Source organism: Pan paniscus, chromosome X (assembly GCF_029289425.2).
Source record: "Pan paniscus chromosome X, NHGRI_mPanPan1-v2.0_pri, whole genome shotgun sequence".
Taxonomy (NCBI): domain Eukaryota; kingdom Metazoa; phylum Chordata; class Mammalia; order Primates; family Hominidae; genus Pan; species Pan paniscus.
The window spans coordinates 140,709,995-140,737,067 of record NC_073272.2 but is presented as its reverse complement, the minus strand read 5'-3'; the positions used below and the strand labels follow the sequence as shown (position 1 = coordinate 140,737,067).

The 27,073-nt window shown below is 37.8% G+C and overlaps 1 protein-coding gene and 1 pseudogene across 1 annotated transcript in view; one reads left to right on the top strand and one right to left on the bottom strand.

Annotated features, from left to right (window-relative positions):
- MAGEC3 (MAGE family member C3) overlaps positions 1-27,073 on the bottom strand; it is a 671,639-nt gene that overhangs the window by 601,157 nt on the left and 43,409 nt on the right.
- Positions 8,687-9,636, top strand: LOC100969993 (RNA-binding motif protein, X-linked 2-like; annotated as a pseudogene).

Below are 27,073 nucleotides of genomic sequence, written 5' to 3'. Positions count from 1 at the left end.
TGTGACCCTTAGAATATAATTGATGTCAGTGATTAAGGGTTTCATTGTGTTCACCTGGAGCTATGGACTGTTCCATATCAGTTTCTCAGGTTGCTTTGCACAAACACCAAGACTGATCATGTGCACCTGGTTCCATTGTTGGACTCTCATGTTTCTATTGCTATGGATGATATGCCTTTCTAATCAACTCTCAATAAAAGCCTTGGACCCAAAGATTCAAATGGGCTTCCCTGGTCCAGTCTATCCCACAACAGCTCTTATAGTTGACTGCTAGAAATAAAGCATGCTCTGTGTGGCCCCAGATGGGGAAGGACTTGGAAAACTGTGTCTAGCCTCTCTGTACTATGCCCAATGCATATATGTTCCTGTTGTTTTTGCACTTTATCCTTTGCTGTAATAAATCTCAGTTATTAAAACAATCTGCTATTGAGTCAGGTGAGTCCTTGTAGCGAATCTGCAAATTTGAAGGTGGTCTTAAGGCCACTGAAACACTCTACCTTCAAAATATACCCAGGACTTAGCCACTGCATACCTTTTTTGCAGCTCCCACTCTGGTCCAAACAATCATAATCTTGCATCTGGGATAATGTAATTATGATTTTACCAGTACTACCCCATAGTCAGTTTTCTAAATAGCTGACAAAGTGATAAAAATATAAATCTTAGTATTGTCTCTTTTATATCTGTGAAAAATGATATTGGAATGTGGATAGGGATTGTGCTGAATCTGTAGATCCCTTTGGACAGTATGAATATTTCAACAATATTAATTCTTTGGTGAAAGGAATATATCTTGGGCCCCCAAAATCACTAAGGAAAACTCAGGCTGGAAACTGCTTAGGGTCAACCTGCCTCCTATTCTACTCAAAGTCACCCCTCAGCTCACTGAGATAGATGCATAATTGATTGCCTCCCTTGGAGAGGCTAAACAGAAACTCAAAAGAATGTAACCATTTGTGTATCCCTTATATCTGTGACCTGGAAGCTCCCTCCCCGGCTTCGAGTCTTCCTGCCTTTGCTTCAAGTTGTCCCACCTTTCCAGACTGAACCAATGTACTTCTTAATATATTGATTGATGTCTCTTGTCTCCCTAAAATGTATAAAACCAACCTGTGCCCTGACCACTTTGGGCAATGTCCTCAGGACTTCCTGAGGCTGTGTCACGGGCTCGTCCTCAACCTTGGCAAAATAAACTTTCTAAATTAACTGAGACCTGTCTAAGATTTTCTGGATTCACGCTTCCAAGCCATTTATTTGTGTCTTCTTCAATTTCTTTCATCAATGTTTTATAGTTTTCAGTGTACACACTGTTCACCTCCTGGTTAAATTTATTCCTGTGCATTTTATTTTTTGGTGCTATTATAAATGAGATTGATTTCTTAATTTATTTTTCAAATAGTTTGCTGTTAGTATACAGAAATGCGGCTGAATTTTGCATGTTGATTTTGTATCTTGCAACATTAGTAGATTTGTTTATGAGTTTTAAAAGTTTTTACGTGGAGTCTTTAGGGTTTTCTTATATAAGGTCATTTCATCTGCAAACAGAGACAAACTAGAATGGCTACTATCGAAGAGACAAAAGATAACAAGTGTTAGTGACAATGTGGAGAAGAGGGAACCCTTGAACACTACTGGTAGAAATGATTTGTATAGCCATTATGGAAAACAGTATGAAAATTTCTCAAAAAGCTAAAAATAAAACTACCATGTGATCCAGCAATCCTAACTCTAGGTATATGTCCAAAGAAATTGAAATAAGTAAGTCAAAAAGATATCTGGACACTCATGTACATTGCATCACTATTAAAAATAGCCAAGATATAGAATCAACCTAGATGTCCCTCCATGATGAATGGATAAAGAAAATGTGGCATATATATATATTTCATACCTTACATTTATACATTTATTTTATATATATATATATATATATATATATAAACCCAAAGAAGCAAAGAGGCAAAAAAGCAAAAGCAAAGAGCACAATGCTAGATACATATATATATGTGTGTATATATATATGTGTGTGTATATATATATGTGTGTGTATATATATATGTGTGTATATATATATATGTAATATATATGCCCCACAGTAGCCACTGGAGAAACATAAGTGAATAATATTCCACTCCATATATATTCCACTCCATTTAGCCCTAAAAAATAAGTAAACCTTATCATTAGAATCAACATGGATGAACCTGGAGGACATTATGCTAAGTGGAATAAGCAAGGTACAGAAAGACAAATACTGTATCATCTCACTTATATGTGGATTCTATTAAAAAGGTGAACTCAAAGAAGCAAAGAGGACAATGCTGGTTACCAGGGGCAGGGATATGGGGGAAACAGGGAGATATTAGTCAAAAGGTACAGAGTTTCAGTTATGCAGAATGAGTCAGTTCTGGAAATCTAATGTAGATCATGGTGACTATAATCAATAATACTATATTGTATACTTAAAATTAGCTAAGAAAATACATCTTAAATCTTCTCACCACAAAAAAAGGTAACTATGTGAGGTGATGGACATGCTAATTAACTTGACTATGGTAATCATTTCACAATATATACATTTATAAAAACATGTTTCATACTTTACATTTATACAATTTTTATTTGCCAATTATACCTCAATAAAGCTGGAAGAAATAAATACTGGGTTTTCAAAAAGAAAGTAAATCTTATTTTATCACTACTCTATTCTGCACCTTCTAGTGACTGTCCACTGTATACAGAATAAAAATTACGCTCTTTAGCCTAGCCTACAAGGTCAAAAATTATCTGGTCTCCTGCCACTTCTCTGAACTCATCTCTTATCAATCACTTCCACTCTTGATCACTCTGCTCTTCTCTGTTCTTAGAACATCTCAAGTTTATTCTGGAAGAGCTGTTCTTTCTGTCTGGAAAGCTCTTCATATTGATCTTTCCATGGCTGGCTCCCTCTAGTCATTCAGGTTTTGTTTTATATGTCATTTCTACAGAGTGGCCTTCCAGATCACCCTAGCTTTTAAAGCCTTTTCCTCCAATTACTTTTATCATACAGCCCTCTGCATTTTATTCATGACACTTATCAATATCTAAAATTATTTTGTATTTTGTTTGTTTCTAGAACACAATCTTCTTGAGGGCAAAGACTTTGTCTTTTTTGTTTGCTGATGTTTCTCCAATGCCTAGAGCAGTGCCTGGCTCATAATAGTAGGCATTTCAGTAAATGTGTGGCTTGAATGAAGAAATCGAAAACAAGTTGCAGCTTTTGAAGAAGTCCCTATGGGGAGGTTTTTGTTTTTCCGAAATAGGCTGAAAAAACCTTTAAGTAGATGTTGTCAGGAGAAGGTCTAGGCTAGGGAATTCCCAATACTGTGTAAACTTTATCATCTCTATTATTCATTGTTGTGTGTCCTATGTTCTTGAAATAGTGCCTGGCTTATCGTAGGTGCTCAGTAAAGATTTGTTGAATAAATGAATGGTGCCTGACACAAAGTGTGAACTGAAAATATTTGGAGAAAAAAATTAGAAATTAAGACATGCGACAGATACCTGGGTGACTGGTTTACGTCTTTCCCCTTCCCATGTTCAAATTACTCCCCTCAATCAAGAATATTAGCTTATTTATTCAAATACATTTATTGAAGACTTAATTTGTACAAGTGACATTGTAATATGACCAATTATCCAAATTAACTTACTGAAAGCATTACTAAACAGAACTTCTTTAATAGTTGAGTTGATCTTATATCTTTGTCAGCTGGGCAGTAAGAAAGTTGGTGGAAGATCAGGATCATACTATACTATGCAGTGTATGCAGTAACAATGTTACAGACTGAACAATATTTTTGTCTACCCTTAATGCTCATGTCAACTGTTGGGATTTTAAGAAAATGTTTCTATGAAGTTCCATGTATTTCCAGAAATTTCACAAAAGGATTAACTGTGTTGGTCAAAGTGGTTTTCTCATGTGCAAGTCTCATAGCATTATTTGGATGCCTGCTTTTTGGATAAAAATTTAAATGTCAATTATCTTGGCTCAGAAAGACAACTGATTTCAATTGTTTTCGGACAATGAAGAGCTTTGCAATGTCGAGGACACTGAGGGGTGCTATAATGAGCCTCCATGCACGTATATCCATTTAACCTAATGAGGTAAATTCCTACAAGTGCAATAGCTGCATCAAAGTTTATGCGTTCTTAAAATGTTCATACTCATTGCCAAATTACTTTCCCAAATGGTTAGAGCAAATCTATATTCCTGCCAAATATCTGTGCAATATTGCTGTTGTCTCGTTTCTCTTCTAGAAGTAGATATTCTCACATTTTCTTAACCTTCTAAATTTTGCATATAATTTTCAAAATATTATATCCTTTTGATAATTCAATTTTTATTTCCTTGACAGTTATTGAGTTTGCACATATTCTCATATGATTATTATTATTTTAATTATGTGAATAGTGTGTTTATATTCTTTGCCCATTTTAAATTTTATTAATCATATTTTGTATAATCAATTACTAATTACCGAGTTGAAGGATTTTGCTGTGTATTAGAGCTGTAAACGTTTTATCTCTGTCTTATATTTTAAAAATGTATTCTCCTGGGTTTTGTCATTTTAGTGTATTTGTAGAACCTTTGGATGTGTAGGAGATTTTAATATTTACATGATTAAATTGATCAAGTTTATATTTTATCCCTTCTTGATTTTTTACCCTGATAGGATATGTATACTCAGACTGAATTTACAAAATATTGTCCTATATTTCCTCGTATGATATCCATTTCACCTCATTTCATTTTTTAAACTATGTGATTCCATTTATAATAAGTTCAGATAATCATTCAAAATATTTACAAATAAGAAACTAAATTTATTTTTTCCAAGTGTGTATTCAATGGACCCAATTACATTGAATAATCCTTCATTCCCTCACCTCTTTGATATATTCATTTTAATATAGTTCATCCCTCTGTATACTTGGAAGTATTTCTTGACTCTTTTTTCTATTCCACTAATTCATTTGTCTATTCTTTTGTCAACAGCATGCTCCTTTGATTACAGTGGTTTTATTCAAGATGGATTAAAGACTTAAACGTTAGACCTAAAACCATAAAAACTCTAGAAGAAAACCTAGGCATTACCATTCAGGACATAGGCATGGGCAAGGACTTCATGTCTAAAACACCAAAAGCAATGGCAACAAAAGCCAAAATTGACAAATGGGATCTAATTAAACTAAAGAGCTTCTGCACAGCAAAAGAAACTACCATCAGAGTGAACAGGCAACCTACAAAATGGGAGAAAATTTCGCAACCTACTCATCTGACAAAGGGCTAATATCCAGAATCTACAATGAACTCAAACAAATTTACAAGAAAAAAACAAACAACCCCATCAAAAAGTGGGCAAAAGACATGAACAGACACTTCTCAAAAGAAGACATTTATGCAGCCAAAAAACACATGAAAAAATGCTCACCATCACTGGCCATCAGAGACATGCAAATCAAAACCACAATGAGATACCATCTCACACCAGTTAGAATGGACAATCATTAAAAAGTCAGGAAACAACAGGTGCTGGAGAGGATGTGGAGAAATAGGAACACTTTTACACTGTTGGTGGGACTGTAAACTAGTTCAACCATTGTGGAAGTCAGTGTGGCGATTCCTCAGGGATCTAGAACTAGAAATACCATTTGACCCAGCCATCCCATTACTGGGTATATACCCAAAGGACTATAAATCATGCTGCTATAAAGACACATGCACACGAATGTTTAGTGCGGGACTATTCATAATAGCAAAGACTTGGAACCAAGCCAAATGTCCAACAATGATAGACTGGATTAAGAAAATGTGGCACATATACACCATGGAATACTATGCAGCCATAAAAAATGATGAGTTCATGTTCTCTGTAGGGACATGGATGAAATTGGAAATCATCATTCTCAGTAAACTATCGCAAGAACAGAAAACCAAACACCACATATTCTCACTCATAGGTGGGAATTGAACAATGAGATCACATGGACACAGGAAGGGGAACATCACACTCTGGGGACTGTTGTGGGGTGGGGGGAGGGGGGAGGGATAGCATTGGGAGATATACCTAATGCTAGATGACGAGTTAGTGGGTGCAGCGCACCAGCATGGCACATGTATACATATGTAACTAACCTGCACATTGTGCACATGTACCCTAAAACTTAAAGTATAATAATAATTTTAAAAATGTAAAAAAAATAAAATAAAATGTACTTTGCTATCTGATAGGTCAATTCCCTTCATAGTATTCTTCTTAAAAAATATCTGGGTGCTTCTTGTACATTTCTTCTGTCATCTAACTTTAAATTTATTTGTTATATTGCAAAAAAATCCACTTGGATTTTGATTGAAACATTAATATATTAACTAATTCTATAGCTGAGAATTAGCACTGTCAACTATCAGTAAATAAATAAATCGTAGCTTTTTAACCTTAGATTGCTATTCAAGTAGTAAACCATTTTGATTGCAATTCAAAATATGCAATTCATTATGTCTAATTCTGTGATTTGCTGCTCATGTGCTTTTTCTATGGCCTTCAACATTTCATTAAAGATCAGCATTCACATGGATGTCTTGTGCTTCAGTGTCAACTGTTCTGGAGGGCACTTGCCTTACGCCTGGAGGTGACCCCCAGAGCCCTCAAATATGATTTTCATAAAAACCAACATAGTCTCATTTTATCTCATGTCATATTAAACATATTATATATTTGAAAATTCAATCCAAACAACAGAAAATTAATTTATATTTTGGAATACATTACATCTTTATAGTATTTTCTTCCTTCCAAGGACAATGCTATGTCTGTTCATTTATTCAGGTATGGCTTCAATATGTTCTTTTATAATTTTTCATTATAAAGTGTATTTCTTGGCCGGGCATGGTGGCTCATGCCTGTAATCCCAGCACTTTGGGAGGCCGAGGCAGGCGGATCACTTGAGGTCAGGAGTTTGAGATCAGCCTGGCCAACATGGTGAAACCCTGTCTCTACTAAAAATACAAAAATTAGCTGAGCGTGGTGGCACACGCCTGTACTCCCAGCTACTCGGGAGGCTGAGGCAGGAGAATCACTTGAACCCGGGAGGCGGAGATTGCAGTGAGCCAAGATTGTGCCACTACACTCCAGCCTGGGCGACAGAGCGAGACTCAAACAAACAAACAAAAACTGTATTTCTTGTTATTTTATCATTTTTGTGGAAATTGGAAGTGTGATTTCTTTTTCTTTCCATTTCAAATTCTAATTGTATATTGTCAATATAAAACAAAACTAATCTTTTTTCTAGCCAACTTACTAAATTTTCTCACCCTGATAGCTAATTTACTGGGTTACTTTGTGTTTTTCTAGGTATAAAATAATAATATTCTCAAATAATATTAATTTTGTCCCAAATTCAAAAATGTATACTGCCTGCCTCGGCCTCCCAAAGTGCTGGGATTACAGGAGTTTGAGACCAGCCTGGCCAACATGGTGAAACCCCGTCTCTACTAAAAAATACAAAAATTAGCCGGGTGTGGTGACAGGCGCCTGTAATCCCAGCTACTCGGGAGGCTGAGGCAGGAGAATCGCTTGAACCTGGGAGGTGGAGGTTCCAGTGAGCTGAGATTGTGCCACTGCACTCCAGCCTGGGCAACACAGCAAGACTCCCTTTCAAAAAAAAATAATAATGTATACCACATATTTAATTTTCCTATCTCATTGCATTAGCTATTGCAAGTAATAATTACAGAGAGAGAAAAATGTTTCATATACTAATGCTTAACAGTTATACAGAAAACCTGAACACTATGCAGTCATTAACAATGAAATTTTGAAGAATATTTAATGACATGGGAAATGTTTCTCATGTATTAAGTGAAAAAAGAGATTTGTTTTTGGAATATGATATCGATTTTAAAACACACACACACACACACAGCCATATACATCATTCTCAGTGGAAGAAAAGGCTGGGTGAATACACATCAGTACACAAGCTATTATCACTGGATGATAAATGTTCCCCTTTTTAATATTTTGAGGTATTTTTCAAATTTCCATGATAAGCACATATAATTCTTATGATCAGAATAAATGCTTTTATTGCAATATATAGAGATTTGTAGGGGAAGTGCTGCCAGACAGTGAGAGGGATCTCCCTAGTTAGTCTATAGTGTCTACCCATTAAGTTCCAAAATATTAACTGCAAAGAGATTTTTCATATAATGGCAGTTGCTCAACCTCCTGTCTTTATATTTCTATGACTCTAGTTGCTATCTTCGCAGATTTGTGGAATGCTGGCATTGCAACTCTCTTTAGTGCAAACTGGTTCTGGTAATGCTGTCTGCAAAATACATTTGCTGGAAAATATATTTGCAATATGGCTACCCTGTTGGATATAAGTAGGAGAAAGGAACAATTTCTGCTGAGTTCTGTCCAAAAGACTCTCCCCTGTTACTTAGAGTCCCTATGCCCCCTCACCCCATAGATACTTTTCTGTTTTCCCAACCATCAGTTATCTCCTTAACTGACACAGTTACAGTTAAAACTTGTCCCCTTGCAGTTTTGCTGGTGCTTTACTCTATTTCATACAGGTTATAAAAGTGATTGTTCTGATACCTGAACGCTGAGTGCGAGCCCGCAGAGATGAACCCGTTAAGATGAAGCTGATCAACTAGCTGAATGAGCGAGAGGTCCAGCTTGGGGTGGCCGATAAGATGTCCTGGCCTTCCGAGTACAAGGACAGTGCCTGGATCTTCCTGGGAGGACTTCCTTATGAACTGACTGAAGGGGACATCATCTGTGTGTTCTCACAATATGGGAGATTGTTAACATCAATCTCATGCGGGATAAGAAGACTGGGAAATCCAAAGGATTCTGTTTCCTCTGCTATGAAGGCCAGAGGAGCACAATTCTGGCCATTGACAATTTTAATGGGATCAAGATCAAAGGAAGAACTATCCGAGTGGATCATGTGTCTAACTATTGGACTGCTAAGGACTCAGAAGAAATGGATAATGTGACCAAAGAGCTCCAAGAGAAGGGCTGTAGGGCTTGTACTCCCTCACCAAGTTTGTCTGAGCTCTGAAAATGAAAAACCAACAAAAAAGCACAAAAATGACAAAAAGGAAAAAAAAAGAAAGAAAAAGAGAAAATTGGCCGGGAGGTACAGGCAGAGCAACCATCCTCTTTCATCACCCAGAAGCAAGACAGTGAAAGAAAAGGATGACCCTGGCCCTGAGTAGCACAGCAGCAAGAACTCAGAGAGAGCTCAGAAGTCAGAGCCCAGGGAGGGGACGAAGCTCCCTAAGGCCAGGACTGCCTACTCTGGTGGAGCAGAGGACCTAGAGAGGGACCTGAAGAAAGAGAAACCCAAGCATGAGCACAAGTCCTCAAGCGGGAGGGAGGCAAGAGAAGAAAAGACCAGGAATAGGGACAGAGGGCGGAGCTCAGACACACATTCTAGCCAGTACAATGGGTGTTCTGAAGGGCGTAGTCGTAGAAGTAAAAGTAGGAGCCGAATTTAAGTTCTTTGTAGATTCTGGATATTAGCCTTTTGTCAGATGGATAGACTGCAAAAATTTTCTCCCATTCTGTAGGGTGCCTGTTCACTCTGATGATGGTTTCCTTTGCTGTGCAGAAGCTCTTTAGTTTAATTAGATCCCATTTGTCAATTTTGGCTTTTGTTGCCATTGCTTTTGCTGTTTTAGTCAAGAAGTCTTTGCCCATGCCTATATCCTGAATGGTATTGCCTAGGTTTTCTTCTAGGGTTTTTACAATTTTAGGTCTTATGTTTAAGTCTTTAATCCATCTTGAGTTAATTTTTGTATAAGGTGTAAGGAAGGGATCCAGTTTCAGTTTTCTGCATATGGCTAGCCAGTATTCCCAACACCATTTATTAAATAGGGAATCTTTTCCCCATTGCTCTTTTTTGTCAGGTTTGTCAAAGATCAGATGGTTGTAGGTGTGTGGTGTTATTTCTGAGGCCTCTGTTCTGTTCCATTGGTCTACATATCTGTTTTGGTACCAGTACCATGCTATTTTGGTTACTGTAGCCTTGTAGTATAGTTTGAAGTCAGGTAGCATGATGCCTCCAGCTTTGTTCTTTTTGCTTAGGATTGTCTTGGCTATACTGGCACTTTTTTGGTTCCATGTGAAATTTAAAGTAGTTTTTCTAATTCTGTAAAGAAAGTCAATGTTGGCTTGATGGGGATAGCACTGAATCTATAAATTACTTTGGGCAGTATGGCCATTTTCACGATATTGACTCTTCCTATCCATGAGCATGGAATATTTTTCCATTTGTTTGTGCCCTCTCTTATTTCCTTGAGCAGTAGTTTGTAGTTCTTCTTGAAGAGGTCCTTCACATCCCTTGTAATTTGTATTCCTAGGTATTTTATTCTCTTTGTAGCAATTGCTAATGGGAATTCACTCATGATTTGGCTCTCTGTTTGACTATTATTGGTGTATAGGAATGCCTGTGATTTTTGCACATTGATTTTGTATCCTGAGACTTTGCTGAAGTTGCTTATCAGCTTAAGGAGATTTTGGGCTGAGACGATGGGGTTTTCTACATATACAATCATGTCATCTGCAAACAGAGACACTTTGACTTCCTCTCTTCCTATTTGAATACCTATATTTCTTTCTCTTGCCTGATTGCCCTGGCCAGAACTTCCAATATAATGTTGAATAGGAGTGGTGAGAGAGGGTATCCTTGTCTTGTGCTGGTTTTCAAAGGGAATGCTTCCAGTTTTTGCCCACTCAGTAAGCAAATTTACAAGAAAAAAATAACCCCATCAAAACATGGGGGGAAGGATATGAACAGACACTTCTAAAAATAAGACATTTATGCAGTCAACAAACATATGAAAAAAAGCTCATCATCACTGGTCATTAGACAAATGCAAATCAAAACCACAATGAGATATCATCTCATGCCAATTTGAATGGTGATCATTAAAAAGTCAGGAAACAACAGATGCTGGAGAGGATGTGGAGAAATAGGAATGCTTTTACACTGTTGGTGGGAGTGTAAATTAGTTCAACCATTGTGGAAGACAGTGTGGCGATTCCTCAAGGATCTAGAAGCAGAAATACCATTTGACTGAGCAATCCCATTACTGGGTATATACCCAAAGGACTATAAATCATTCTACTATAAAAACACATGGACACGTATGTTTATTGCAGCACTGTTCGCAATAGCAAAGATGTGGAACCAACCCAAATGGCCATCAATGATAGACTGGATAAAGAAAATGTGGCACATACACACCATGGAATACTATGCAGCCATAAAAAAGATGAGTTCATGTCCTTTGCATGGACATGGATGAAGCTGGAAACCATCATTCTCAGCAAACTAACACAAGAACAGAAAACCAAACACCACATGTTCTCACTCATAAGTGGGAGTTGAACAATGAGAACACATGCACACAGGGAGGGGAACGTCACACACTGGGGCCTGTCGGGCGGTGGGGGGCTAGGGGAGGGATAGTATTAGGAGAAATACCTAATGTAGATGACAGGTTGATGGGTACAGCAAACCACCATGGCACATGTGTACCTGTGTAACAAACCCGCACGTTCTGCACATGTACCTCAGAACTTAAAGTATAATAATTTTTTTTTTAAAGACATAGGAGCCGAGATAAATCCCATACGCATAAAAGGGCCCGGCACTCCCGGGAGCGGGAGTCTTCGAATCCCAGTGACAGTAGGCATCACTGAAGACTGCTCAGCTGCTCAGCAGATTTGGAAATAATTATTTTTTTTAATGCAGTCAAATTTAGTTGGGTTGTTACTATTTTTGTATGTAAAACTTCTGGGGCTGCGCTTTTAATCCCTTGAGTATTAGAGTCATTGGGAGGGCTGCAGTTTCAACAGCTAGATATCCTGGATATTTTTCACACCATCCATTGTCCCTGTACCAGAATATGTGTCCTGAATTTTGGTTCATAAATATGGCTCTTGAGCCCATAGACCCCAGTTGAAGATGGAATTTTCAGGAAAGGGAAAATAAGAGATAATTCTATAATTCTAGTCTTTGTTTTCAATGTTTAGAGCCCAGCATCATGGGACCTTTCCAGTTACTAGGTTTGGACAGCTTGATGTGAATGAATGGAGTAGGATTTTTAAGATCAACCGGCCCCATGCCCAAACCCTACTGTTTAAAAAAATTGTTAATGTCTTTTCTTTTTCATTACAACTTTTTTGTTTGGAAAAAAAAAAGTAATTGTAACTTTTGTACTCCAGTGGAATTAAAGAACTTTCAGTGTCATCTTTAATACCCTTTGTCTACTCTTCCTACAGAGATTTTGTTTAAGGAAGATGTTCACCTGAATTTACTTCTAGTTATGAGTCAGCCAATCTAAGCCACAGAAACATCTTAAATATTGAGAATGGAGGTCCCTAATGCTTTGTTGTCTGTAACTTTTGTTTTCTTTTTCTCCTGGTGGAAATAGAGTAGGGGGTGATGGAGGTTAAGGAAATCACAGCCAAGGCTGTCAAAGGCCCATTAGGTGAAATCTAAGACAAGTCTGACACTATACTTTCCTTCAAACACTTAGGCTCTGGATATACCCCTTACGCCATTTGATTTTATGTTAAAACATCTGAATTGCTTTATTGGTTAAAGAAGATTTTCATGGAATTGTTAATTATTTATTTTAATGGACTGCTGTATACCGAGTGTGTGCCCTTAGTTTGAGGAAATCAGGAAATCCATCATCTTGATACAATTTGGATTTGTAAAATATTTTCTTCCTTTCTTTTATTTCCAAACAGAAATGCCGCTATTTAAGAGCAAACTGTTGCTTTGTCAAAGCCCATATTCTGTTACTCATTGTTATTTATACAGACTCTAATAAAACATAATGCTACCAATCAAAGGTGATAGATACAAAGCATTGTTTTGTCTTCTGGCATTATGGATTATGCTAATGGCCATCTGCCCATAATTGATATTTTGTTCTTCAGTCATAGAAAAAGAAACATAATCAACTATAAAAGACTATTTTGTTGTGAATAAATGCTTACGCAATTGTCTTTTATTCTCCATTATGTTTTTTCATAATTTCCTAGTTAATTATTTAGTAGTATAATACTTTTATAGCAATAGAACTGTCATTGCATTCCAAAAAGGGATTTGAAATATATTGTATACACACGGTGATGTCATCCCTAATATCCTCATGCAGCTGGGAAAAACAAATCAACTCAATGACATTTAACACATATTTGGGCTGATTTTTTGTTTGTTTTTCTACATGTTGGAGGATAACTCATACTTTAGTTTTCTGTAGAGTAAGAATTATATATAAAAAAAAAATCAATCCAGAAAAATATAGACTTAATGGTTATGGTGGATAACCAATTAAGCCAAGTCTCCTTGGATTTTGTATATACATTCCTAAATTAAAGGAAAATTCATTTTCTATAAAGAATTTGTCGGCAACTCCACTCTCCATTACAATAAAAGACTCCCTTTTGCAGGTGTGCCTGAAAGTCGTCGTGGACATACGAAGTCAAAACAAAACATTCATGGTGTGTGTGAAGAGAACGCCACTAAATACTACTAAATGCTAGAAGCAAACACAAAAGAAGTTAAAGATGTGGAACTTGCCCTGGAAGAATTTATGATTCAGCTGGGAGCTGTACTCTACAACTTAGGAACATTTATAAGCAAGACATCCAGGGTGAATTGATAGAGGTTGTAAGTGCTGAAAAGTAAGGATTCATGTGATAGAACTGCCAGCAAAAATTGCTCACTATTTTTAAAGGTCTAATGTCACTAAGAAGACAAATTAAATCTTTTCTGAGATCTCTGGAATCTGCATGCATAGAGTAAGTAGATGTCATTTGAAGACGGTAACAAAAAAGCTCTACATTGATAACTGAAATGTCATCACTGGGGATTTATGTCTTTGAATTAGGCACTTCCTTCCCCATGAATTAGGTATGATTAGTATCTCAGAGAGGCTAAGTAGTGAAATGCACCTATATCCATTTATACTGGTGAGGTAAATTCCTATGTATAGAGTATACGTGAACATGATCTACCTCAGCATTCATGCTTGTCTGTATATAATTCAAAGATGTATTATAGATGTTTTTCTTCTCAAAAAAAAGTTTTAAAAAACTAAATTTGAAGTAATTTTTATCCATCTTTTGCTTGTATTTATGACACTTTTCAACTTATTCTACTCTCAACAAATGTATTCAGGAGGAGTCTGTAAACTTCCGAATGTCTATCAATACCCATGACACCATTCCCACGATTTTCTCTTTATAAATAGGAACCGCATGAGTCCAATATGCTGACCACAACTAACCAGGGATTAGGGCCAGCTATATAGAGAACAAGAACTAAAGCAATCTAATCATCTCTCTCTTGGGGAATTTTAATTTGGAGATATAGAAAAGAGCAGAAACAGAATGAGACAAAACAAGAAGTAGGAGAATGAGGCAGTAGAATCCAGGATTATTCAGAAGCTGTCACATGAGAGGAGACTACAAAGAAGTCAGTGGGCAATAATCAAAATGGAACAGAAGAAGCAGATAAACAGAAATGCTGAGTCAGGAATGTGGTAGAGTTGCTAGAATAGGGAGCAATTAACATATGTTGGTGAGGGGATAGGAGTAAAACTGGGTTTCTTCTTGGAGAATCTCTCCTGTCCTCCACTTGTCTGTGTATCTTTCCAATGAACACTTTTGAACTTGAACTCAGTCAACCTGAACACAACTCTGTTCCTTGCACACTGAAAGATCCCAATAACACAGTGTCTCATCTAAATTTGAGAACCTCCTGCTGAATTCCATTCCAAATTTCTTCTCCCTGCTTCTGTCTCTCCTATAAAAAAAAGTTCCCAAGTCGCCGGGCGCAGTGGCTCACGCCTGTAATCCCAGCACTTTGGAAGGCCGAGGCGGGCGGATCACCTGAGGTCGGGAGGTCGAGAGCAGCCTCCTGACCAACATGGAAAAACCCCCTCTCTACTAAAAGTACAAAATTAGCCAGCTGTGGTGGCGCATATTTGTAATCCCAGCTACTCGAGAGGCTGAGACAGGAGAATCGCTTTAACCTAGAGGAGGAGGCTGTGGTGAGCCGAGATCGCGCCACTGCACTCCAGCCTGGGCAACAAAAGCAAAAACTTCATCTCAAAAAAAAAAAAAAAAAAAAGTTCCCAAGTCAAGACTCCATTTCCTTTTGTTTGTAAGTACAAAGAAAGAATGGGTGCTTGCTTAAGAAGGCCTTTGTCTATCAGAGGATACTAGCACTGGTTTGCAAAAGTTGTCTACTTACTGTCTTCTATCCTTCCCCTTCCATTTCTTCTTGATCTCATTCCAATTAGGCTTTTGACTCTACCATTCCACCACAACTACTTTTATGTATGCCAGGAATCATCTTCACACTGTTAAATCCAGTGTCAAATCCTCCATCCTCATCTTATTTAACATATAGCAGCATTTGAAATAGTTGATGACTCCCTTTTTCCCAAAAACTTCCTTCATTTGGCTGCTGACATTATACTTCCAATTTTCCTTCCACCCCACTGGCCACTCCTTCTCAGTCTTCCTTCCTAGTTCAATCTCATCTGCCCAGACTCGTAATGTTGTCATGCCACAGGGCTTAGTCTTCGAACCCTTTTAAAAATCTACACTCACTTTCTAGGTGATGCCATGCAGCCTTAGGCCTTCACAATCTATTAGCTGATGATTTCCCAATTTTTGCACTCGTTCTAAGCTATCCTCTCTACTTCAAACTCATATATTTAATTGCCAAATCAAGATCTCCATTTGGCTAAGTATCGCAATACTATTAGGTACCCAACTGAATTCCCAATTTTTTCTTCTTCTCATAATTTTCTGTTCCTTTTAAGTTCTGAGTTAATGTTAATTCCATCCTTCTAGTTGCTCAACTCAAAATTTCTGGAGTCACCCTTGATTTCTCCCTCCTCTCAATCTTAAAACCATCCAGAAATGCTCTGAGTAATATCTTTAACATATATACAGAATCTCTCCACTTCTCACCCACTCCCATTGCTACAAACTCGATTCAAGACACATATTCTCCTGTCTTGATTATTTTAAGAGTTTCCCTGTTTACAAACCTGGTCCCATAAATCTGTTCTTGACACATCAACCAGGGTGCTAAGAGTTTCCCTGTTTACAAACTTGGCCTCATAGGTCTGTTCTTGACACATCAACCAGGGTGATCTTGTTGAAACAGAAATCAGATCTTGGCATTCCTCTGCTAAAACATAATTTTTGGCTTGAGATCTCACTCAGAGTGATAGCATTTAAAACTTGCCACCTGGCAGGGTGCAGTGGCTCATGCCTGTAATCCCAGCACTTTGGGATGCCGAGGTGGGTGGAACACTTGAGGTCAGGGGTTTGAGACCAGCCTGGCCAACGTGGTGAAACACCGTCTCTACTGAAAATACAAAACAAACAAAGAAACAAACAAAAAAAAACCAAATAGCTGGGCATGGTGGCGCGCATCTGTAGTCCCAGCTACTACGAAGGCTGAGGCAGGAGAATTGCTTGAACCCGGGAGGCAGAGGTTGCAGTGAACCAAGACCATGCCATTGCACTCCAGCCTGGGTGACAGAGTGAGACTCTGTCTCAAAAAAAAAAATGCCACCTTTTCTTTCCATCTGACACTGCCCATTTAATTCTCCCTATTGCCCTCCCCTGCTTTTTTTTTTCTCTGTAACACTTTGACTCTTCTAAAATACTATTTGTTTTACGTATATATATTGTTTATTGCCTGATTCTGCTCATGAGACTATACATTTTTTTCTTTCTTCTGCGTGACTCAAATATATAAAATAAGTATTTGCTAAGTGAATTAGTTAAGTCACTGACGTGCCCTAACACTAGAACAAGAAGGAGTCACCTGAATACAAATAAAAAGGCAAAAATATTAGGAATCTGTATTAGTCCATTTTCACACTGCTATAAAGATACTATCTGAGACTAGGTAATTTATAAATAAAATAAGTTTAATGACTCACAGATCCACATGGCTGGGGAGGCCTCAGGAAACTTAGAATCATGGTAGAAGGCAAAGGGGAAGCAAGACTCGTCTTACATGGCGGCAGGAGAGAGAAAGAGAGAGCAAACGTGGAAGTGCCACACTTTAAAGCCACCAACTTCCATGAGAACTCACGCACTATCATGAGAACAGCATGGGGGAAAATGTCCTCATGATTCAATCACTTCCCACAAGGTCCCTTCCTTGACACGTGGGGATTACAATTTGAGATGAGATTTGGCTGGGGACACACAGCCAGACCATATCAAAAACCTTCCCTATATCCCGTCACAAGCTAGCTGAGTCTTTGTTAATTGCCCCTTCAATGTATTTTCACAGCAAGCTGTGAATACTCTATCAGAACACTTTTTGTACTATTATAACCATCTGTTTATTTGTCAGTATTTTAAACTATTGACAGTGGGCTCCTATGTGGCATGGATGGTTTAATATTTACTTATGCTTTGAATTGATTGAGCATAGAACCATCTAAAAATAAGTATTTAGTACACTTTGCTGAATATATGGATAACTCCGTAAATACGGGTTCTTGTGAGTCCTGGAGACTGCCTTACCCACACATTGTCAGTGTTGACATTGTCTTCTTCTTGGAAGAATTAGAAGTCTTTCTCAGCTATGTATTTAGGATAAGTCCTTTTCCTTATCTAGTTCAGATTCCTCACCAGAAACCTCTATTGGCTTACTCCAAAGAGGTGGGCTAAACAAAGCTGACAAAGCCACAGTGAGTGGTGGCTTTCTTATTCCCCTAGAAAGACTGGGTGAGACTTAAAGCTCCCAAGATTCCTGTCCCAGAATGAATGAAGCATCAGAAAATAAACAACCGTTGAGTGTAAAAAATTGTATCTTCAGTCTCAGCACACATAAAGACACCCCTCACTCTGAGGTATTATCTTGCCCTTTGGAAAAACAGACAAGAAGTACAAGCTATCTCTGCTTATATTTGATGGCTTTTCTCAGGTAAATACAATTTGAGCTCTGAAACAGCAGATATTTCCCATCATTGTTCAAAGAGACCCACTGCTCCCTTCTCTTAGTCTACTCTCTCCCTCCAAAGTTACACTGTGTTAGACATGGCTCAGGCGTGGTTAAAATGTTGTTTTTACCATTAGATGAAGCAGTGTAAAATTAATTTCGTTATTCGGCTGGTTTCAAAAATACCTTCCTTTGCTGGCTGTGATGGCATCCTTACAGATGTCCCTGTCAACCCGTTGACTAAATTGTCTCAGTAACTGGTACTAGGGAATGTGATGCTTTATGGATTTGAAATAAAGCTATGAAAAAATATAAATTGTCAGGGTGATTTTGTTGTTGTTTGTTTTTGTTTTCCAGCCAGGCCTATTTCTTCTAAGACAAGGTTTAGCATCTCCTCTTTCTTTGCTTTTTTTTTCCTTTTCCTTTTTGATAGACCTTAAAGGAAATATGCCAAGGCAGCTGCAGTGTGAAACCAATAGGGAAAAGGCTTATGTCCAATCATTCCTCAACCCTGAAAAATCACACATTCTCCGTTTCTAAACAATGAACAGATGGGTCCGGGAATGCAAGAGAGTAGAGTGTAGTAGAGTGGTATGTTGTAGACAGTAGCAGGTTGTTTCATCTACTTTCCACCCTTTGACAATTCCAATGTGTTAGGAGTATTCAAAACCTGACCTATTATCAACCAACCCCCTAATAATCAGTTAGCACCTTAATTATCAGCTAACTGGTAACTAATATTACTGTTATCAGTGGAACTTTTGGCATAGATTACATGGTAGTCAGCATTTAAACATTTTCCTGAGGAAATTCTGGTCATTTCCTTGTGAAAAGCACATTTTACATTTATAAAATAATCCCGCAGCAGAGTGTCAGGTGAAACATCATTCTTGATATCATTTTCTATTAAAAATCCATGTAAATAGTAAGCACCAAATAAATGCTTTGTGAATTAAGTCTGAGCCCACACTCAGACCTAAGACAGTGGCAATCCATTCAAAGAAAAAAAAATAGAGACTCAATAAATGGTCAGGAAGCTAGGCTGGATTGTCCCATTCCCAATCCAATCTTCCTCCCACTAAGCAACTTGCTGTCATGACGTAGGAATTATATTAAATACTCTGATTCTCAAGCCTGGAATTCTGTAGGACAGTAAACTGGAAGGAGCCTAGTGATAGTTGGTATCTAGATGCTAAATGTAATTTATATTTTTACTTTTTGCATTTTTATGAGGCAGAAAATAAAAGTATACAGTTTGAAGACAAACTGAGCAATCATCTACCAGTTAAACAAAAGGTTAACTTATTTTCGTGCCAAATTCAGGATTCTAATTATACTCAACTATAATCATTGTTCTATTCATTCTACTTTAATGTCTTGAGAGCTGCTCAAAAGTAGGGACAATATTCCATTCTCAGTCCATGTGGATAGCACTCCGGCCCAAGGAAGCTGCTCTCTAAGAACCGAACTAATTAATAAACTGTTATTAATAAAAGAAATGGCTTAATTGCAGTAAAGGGCCATTCGCACACACAGTGGAGCGCACACACGCACACACACACACACACACAATTTAAGATTAGTCATTGGCTGGGCGAGGTTGCTCACACCTGTAACCCCAGCACTTTGGGAGGCCAAGGCGTGAGAATCATCTAAGAACAGCAGTTTGAAACCAGCCTGGCCAACATGGTGAAACCCCGTCTATACTAAAAATACAAAAATTAGCCCAGGGTGGTGGCAGGTGCCTATAATCCCAGCTACTGGGGAGGCTGAGGCAGGAGAATATCTTGAACCCAGGAGGCAGAGGTTGCAGTGAGCCGAGATTGTGTCACTGCACTGCAGCCTGGGCAACAGAGTGAGGCTTCGACTCAAAAAACAAACAAACAAAAAAAGCAGGGGTTACAGCCCTAGTCTCTGATAAAACAGACTTTAAACCAACAAAGATCAAAAAAGACAAAGAAGGGCATTACATAATGGTAAAGGGATCAATTCAACAAGAAGAGCTAACTATATATGCACCCAATACAGGAGCACCCAGATTCATAAAGCAAGTTCTTAGAGACCTACAAAGAGACTTAGACTCCCGCATAATAATTGTGGGAGACTATAAGACCCCATTGTCAATATTAGACAGATCGATGAGACAGAGAATTAACAAGGATAATCAGGACTTGAACTCAGCTCTGGCCCAAGCGGACCCAAGAGATATCTACAGAACTCTCCACCCCAAGTCAACAGAATATACATTCTTCTCAGCACCACATCGAACTTATTCTAAAATTGACCACATAATTGGAAGTAAAACACTCCTCAGCAAATGCAAAAGAACGGAAATCATAAGAAACAGTCTTTCAGACCACAGTGCAATCAAATTAGAACTCAGGATTAAGAAACTCACTCAAAACCACACAACTACATGGAAACTGAACAACCTGCTCCTGAACGACTACTAGGTAAGTAACAAAATTAAGACAGAAATAAATAAGTTCTTTGAAACCAATGAGAACAAAGACACAACGTACCAGAATCTCTGGGACACAGCTAAAGCAGTGTTTAGAGGGAAATTTACAGCACTAAATGCCCAAAGAAGAAAGCGGGAAAGATCTAAAATCGACACCCTAACATCACGATTAAAAGAACTAGAGAAGCAAGAGCAAACGAATTCAAAAGCTAGCAGAAGACAAGAAATAACTAAGATCAGAGTAGAACTGAAGGAGATAGAGACATGAAAACCCTTCAAAAAAATCAATGAATCCAGGATCTGGTTTTTTCAAAAGATTAATAGATAGACCGCTGGCCAGAATAATAAAGAAGAAAAGAGAGAAGAATCAAATAGACACAATAAAAAAAATGATAAAGGGGGCTGGGCATGGTGGCTCATGTCTGTAATCCCAGCATTTTGGGAGGCTGAGGTGGGCAGAACACCAGAGGTCAGGAGTTCAAGACCAACCTGGCCAAAATGGTGAAACTCTATCTCTACTAAAAACACAAAACTTAGCCAGGCATGTTGGCAGGTGCCTGTAATCCCAGATACTTGGGAGGCTGAGGCAGGAGAATCACTTGAACCTGGGAGGTGGAGGTTACGGTGAGCCAAGATTATGCCACTGCACTCCAGCCTGGATGACAGAGCAAGACTCCGTCACACACACACACACAAAAAAAAACTGATAAAGGGGATATCACCACTGTTCCCACAGAAATACAAACTACCCTCAGAGAATACTATAAACATCTCTACAAAAATGAACTAGAAAATCTAGAAGAAATGGATAAATTCCTGGACACATACACCCTCACAAGACTAAACAAGGAAGAAGTCGAAACCCTGAATAAACCAATAACAAGTTCTGAAATTGAGGCAGTAATTAATAGTCTACCAAGCAAAAAAAGCTCCGGACCAGATGGACTCACAGCCGAATTCTACCAGAGGTACAAAGAGGAGCTGGTACCATTCCTTCTGAAACTATTCCAAACCATAGAAAAAGAGGGGCTCCTCCCTAACTCATTTCATAAGGGCAGCATCATCCTGATACCAAAACCTGGTAGAGATACAGCAAAAAAAGAAAATTTTAGGCCAACATTCCTGATGAACATTGATGCGAAAATCCTCAATAAAATACTGGCAAACTGAATCTACCAGCACATCAAAAAGCTTATCCACCACGATCAAGTCAGCTTCATCCCTGGGATGCAAGGCTGGTTCAACATACGCAAATCAATAAACGTAATCCATCACATAAACAGAACCAATGACAAAAACCACGATTATCACAATAGATATAGAAAAGGCCTTTGATAAAATTCAACACCCCTTCAAAATAAAAACTCTCAAAGGAACGTATCTCAAAATAATAAGAGCTATTTATGATAAATCTAAAGCCAATAACATACTGAATGGGCAAAAGCTGGAAGCATTCCCTGTGAAAACTGGCACAAGACAAGGAAGCCCTCTCTCTCCACTCCTATTCAACATAGTATTTCAAGTTCTGGCCAACGCAATCAGGCAAGAGAAAGAAATAAAGGTATTCAAATAGGAAGAGAGGAAATCAAATTGTCTCTATTTGCAGATGATATGACTGTATATTTAGAAAACCCCATCATCTCAGCCCAAAATCTCCTTAAGCTGATAAGCAACTTCAGCAAAGTCTCAGGATACAAAATCAATGTGCAAAAATCACAAGCATTCCTATACACCAATAATAGACAAACAGAGAACCAAATCATGAGTGAACTCCCATTCACAATTGCTACAAAGAGAATAAAACACCTAGGAATACAACTTACAACGGATGTGAAGGACCTCTTCAAGGAGAACTACAAACCACTGCTCAAGGAAATAACGAGGACATAAACAAATGGAAAAACATTCCATGCTTATGGATAGGAAGAATCAATATTGAGAAAATGGCCATACTGCCCAAAGTAATTTATAGATGCAATGCTATCCCCATCAAGCTACCACTGACTTTCTTCACAGAATTAGAAAAAACTACTTTAAATTTCATATGGAACCAAAAAAGAGCCCGTATAGCCAAGACAATCCTAAGCAAAAAGAACAAATCTGGAGGCATCATGCTACCTGACTGCGAACTATATATACTACAAGGCTACAGTAACCAAAATAGCATGGTACTGGTACCAAAACAGATATGTAGACCAATGGAACAGAACAGAGCCCTCAGAAATAATGCCACACATCTACAACCATCTGATCTTTGACAAACCTGACAAAAACAAGCAATGAGGAAAGGATTCCCTATTTAATAAATGGTGATGGGAAAACTGGCTAGCTATACGCAGAAAGCTGAAACCGGATCCCTTCCTTACACCTTATACAAAAATTAACTCAAGATGGATTAAAGACTTAAATGTAAGACCTGAAATCATAAAAACCCTAGAAGAAAACCTAGGCAATACCATTCAGGATATAGGCATGGGCAAAGACTTCATGACTAAAACACCAAAAGCAATGGCAACAAAAGCCAAAATTGACAAATGGGATCTAATTAAACTAAGGAGCTTCTGCATAGCAAAATAAACTATCATCAGTGAACAGGCAACCTACAAAATGGATGAAAATTTTTGCAATCTATCCATCTGACAAAGGGCTAATATCCAGAATCTACAAGGAACTTAAACAAATTCACAAGAAAAGAAAACGAACAACCCCATCAAAAAGTGGGTGAAGGATATGAACAGACACTTCTCAAAAGAAGATATTTATGCGGCCAACAAACATGAAAAAAAGCTCATCATCACTGGTCATTAGAGAATTGGAAATCAAAACCACAATTAGATAACCTCTCATGCCAGGTAGAATGGCAATCATTAAAAAGTCAGGAAACAACAGATGCTGGAGAGGATGTGCAGAAATAGGAACACTTTTACACTGTTGGTGGGAGTGTAAATTAGTTTAACCATTGTGGAAGACAGTGTGGCTACTCCTCAAGGATCTAGAACCAGAAATATCATTTGACTCAGCAATCCCATTACTGGGTATATACCCAAAGGACAATAAATCATTCTACTATAAAGACACATGCACATATGTGTTTATTGCGGCACTATTCACAATAGCAAAGACTTGGGACCAACCCAAATTCCCATCGATGATAGGCTGGATAAAGAAAATGTGGCACATATACACCATGGAATACTATGCAGTCATAAAAAAGGATGAATTCTTGTCCTTTGCAGGGACATCGATGAAGCTGGAAACCATCACTTGCAGCAAACTAACACAGGAACAAAACCAACCACTGCATGTTCTCACTCATAAGCGGGAGTTGAACAATGAGAACATATGGACAAGGGAGGGGAACATCACACACCAGGGCCTATTGGGGGTTGGGAGCTAGGAGAGGGATAGCATTAGGAGAAATACCTAATGTAGATGACGGGTTGATGGGTGCAGCAAACCACCATGGCAGGTGTATACGTATGTAACAAACCTGCATGTTCTGCACATGTATCCCAGAACTTAAAGCATAATTTAAAAAATAAAAATAAAAAATAAGCAATTCATACTTGTTTAAATTAAATGTAAATTTCTTTAAATTTCTATATAACATGTCAGAAGCATGATACCATCTTTAAATGACTGTACTATATATTACTTTAAGTGTTTGTGAATTCCCATGTCATGGAGAAATAAATTATGAAATATAAATATGCTGTCATATTTTTTTGCAATAATGAAAATTTATCAAATGCACTGTATTACACCATTTGAATGTGGCATATAAAATCTATGGTTTATTAGTTAATTTAAATATTGCATTAACAATGTCTTATTCTATAAAATTTAACACAATCTTATTTGCAACTTCAATTGCCACAGCTCCCACTGAAAACAGAGACTGCCACAGATTGACCCACAGGTACTGGACTTTTCTCCACAATCGCCATTACCAGCTGAGTGTGCCATGTTCTTTCTTCCAGGAAAATCACAGCTCAGCAAGACTGGTGCAGTATTCTTAAGAAGACCTTCCTGTTCCTAACACAGTATCCGTATCTAAAAGCAATAAGGTCATCATTCTCAATCAAAAAAAGATGAATTATTTATGAACCTTAGAAATCATGAGTGGGATAAATAAGGATGATAAAAGGAAAGAGTATCTTTCTTCTCAACAGAATTAAAAATTTTAAAAATCAGACTATTCTTAGTTAAATAAACAGCATATGGATAGTGTCATGAGTAGCCTGCTTATTCATTCTTAATCCCTTATCAATCTCTTATTTCTATGGATTAGCTTCTTAGCACAGCTCATTTATGCAGAAGAACCTTGTCCAAATAAGGGAGAGAAATACTCTTGAAATGTTTGGCAGGCCACGAGTGCAGAATATTTGAAAGAAAATGTCATGTCGTGTCCACCTGGGTATATTTACATGTCTTTTCTTGATTTGTGAACCAAACAGTGTAGACTCCACTTGTCTTCAGTGGCTGTTTGAAGAATTTAAAAGAGTGAGACACCACTAGATCTCTGTGCCATCAGACAACTAGGGTATTGGTTGAGACAGGTAAGCCTGAGTGTATGCTGAAAGGTATTCACTAGAGGATAGATGGGAGTGAGTTTCAGAAAACAGACTGATCTTGACAGTGAGCCTCTCTCCTACAGAAATCATTCATTGTTGGTAACTTTGGGAAGACAATGAGTTTTTATGTAAAGAAGGATGTTTTTGCTTTGGTTTTTGTTTTGTTTTGTTTTTGTTTTGTTTTGTTTTAGTTCTTGTAGTAAACTGATGGGAGGGAGAATGCTGGAACCCTTGTCAAGTCACTGATAGAAGGGGCTAACTGACCATACAAGCAATTGGTTTAGTGATATAATGTGCCAGAAAAGCTACACAGCTGAGCTGACATCTCCAGAATGAAACAATCATCATTCCCACAGATCAGCATACAGCTGCTTTTCTGGCTTAGGTAGGGTCACGAATTTCATTATCTTTTATTTATTTTAAACTTCATTTTATTTTCATGACATTGGAAAGATAAATATGATTCATACAGCTTGATGTTGTAGCTCAGGTGAGGCTATGGAATAGTAGCTGGCTTGCTGAGTCAATTAAGCAATAATTAATCACTTATTGACTGCAGAAACATACCAAGTTTATTTAAAGTTTGGTGACGGCAGTAGGGTATGTGTGTACAAATGTGTGTATGCGTCTGTAAAGTGTCTTCTCTGGTCTCCAGAAACCTAGAGATGAAATTGTGTTCCTGAAAATAGCCTGATTAAAATGCACTCTTTCCTGAACTCTTGTGTTTGTCTCATTGGTTTCCCACATCCACTTTTACTTATACTCATATCAGCCTGAGCAATTGGAGCCATTGGCCTGGAACACAAATCTGATTATGACATTCCACTGTTTAAACTCTCCAATGGCTTCAATTTTGTTGGAAAATAAAACTAAATTCTTTATGATGACATGAAATGACCATCACCATTGGCACTTGTCATAGCTTCCTTTACGCACCCTCACATAACCAAAAGATAAACTACACTGGACTGTTCCCAGAAAACAGCATAGAATGTTTAATTCCAAGATTTTGAACATTCTCTTTTATTGCCTAGAATGCTGCTACCACCACACTCCATGAAGTCTTAACTCCAGTTTTAGCCTGGAGAAGCGTGAGTCTACTTTGAAAGACAGATACCCAAAATAGACAATTAGTCTTCTGCAGCAAAGCAGCAGATAAAGAGAATTGAAAATACCCTTGCAATGAACACCTAGTTAGTGCTGAACTAGATATAAAAAAAAATTCTTTCATGTACTTAGTTGAGATCGTAATTTCTGGTGTCCGAAATTAAGAAAAAACTGCTAAGTAAGAAGTATGTGAGTTAATATTAATGCTGTAACTATTACAGGGATAAGAATGATAAGGGGTTGTGGGTATCAGTAATATAAGAATTGGAGCTTTTGACCTCCATCTGAGAACAGATTAGGCCTTTGGCTTATGGAGGAAAATAATTTGAAGTAAAATCCTGGCTTAAAGACAGGAACCTTGAAGGTCTGCATCTTTGGCTAAATGATGAGGTATGGGGGAATAAAAGAAATGACAAATTAAGATTCCTAACAATCCAGGGATACGACAAGTGAGAAATTTTGTGTTTTCATGTCTCTGGGTAGGAAAAAACCATCAAAATATCTCTTCTAAAAATTCAAAGCTCTAGGTCTGTGCCACATGTGGATATGAAACTACACTCCACCTGTGTGATGCAGGAAACCTCAAGCCAAGAAATTGGCATAAAATTGGAAATAAACTGCCTTTATCCCTGGACATTGGCAAACATGAAATCATCCTGAAAGAATTTGCATCCAGTCCAGATGACTCACAGCTTCCTGAAACTACTCGTAGACATATAATAGTGAAACCGCAGACCAACAACAGGGGAACAATCCTTTCTTTTTTTTTTATTATACTTTAAGTTTTAGGGTACATGTGCACAATGTGCAGGTTAGTTACATATGTATACATGTGCCATGTTGGTGTGTTGCACCCAGTAACTCGTCATTT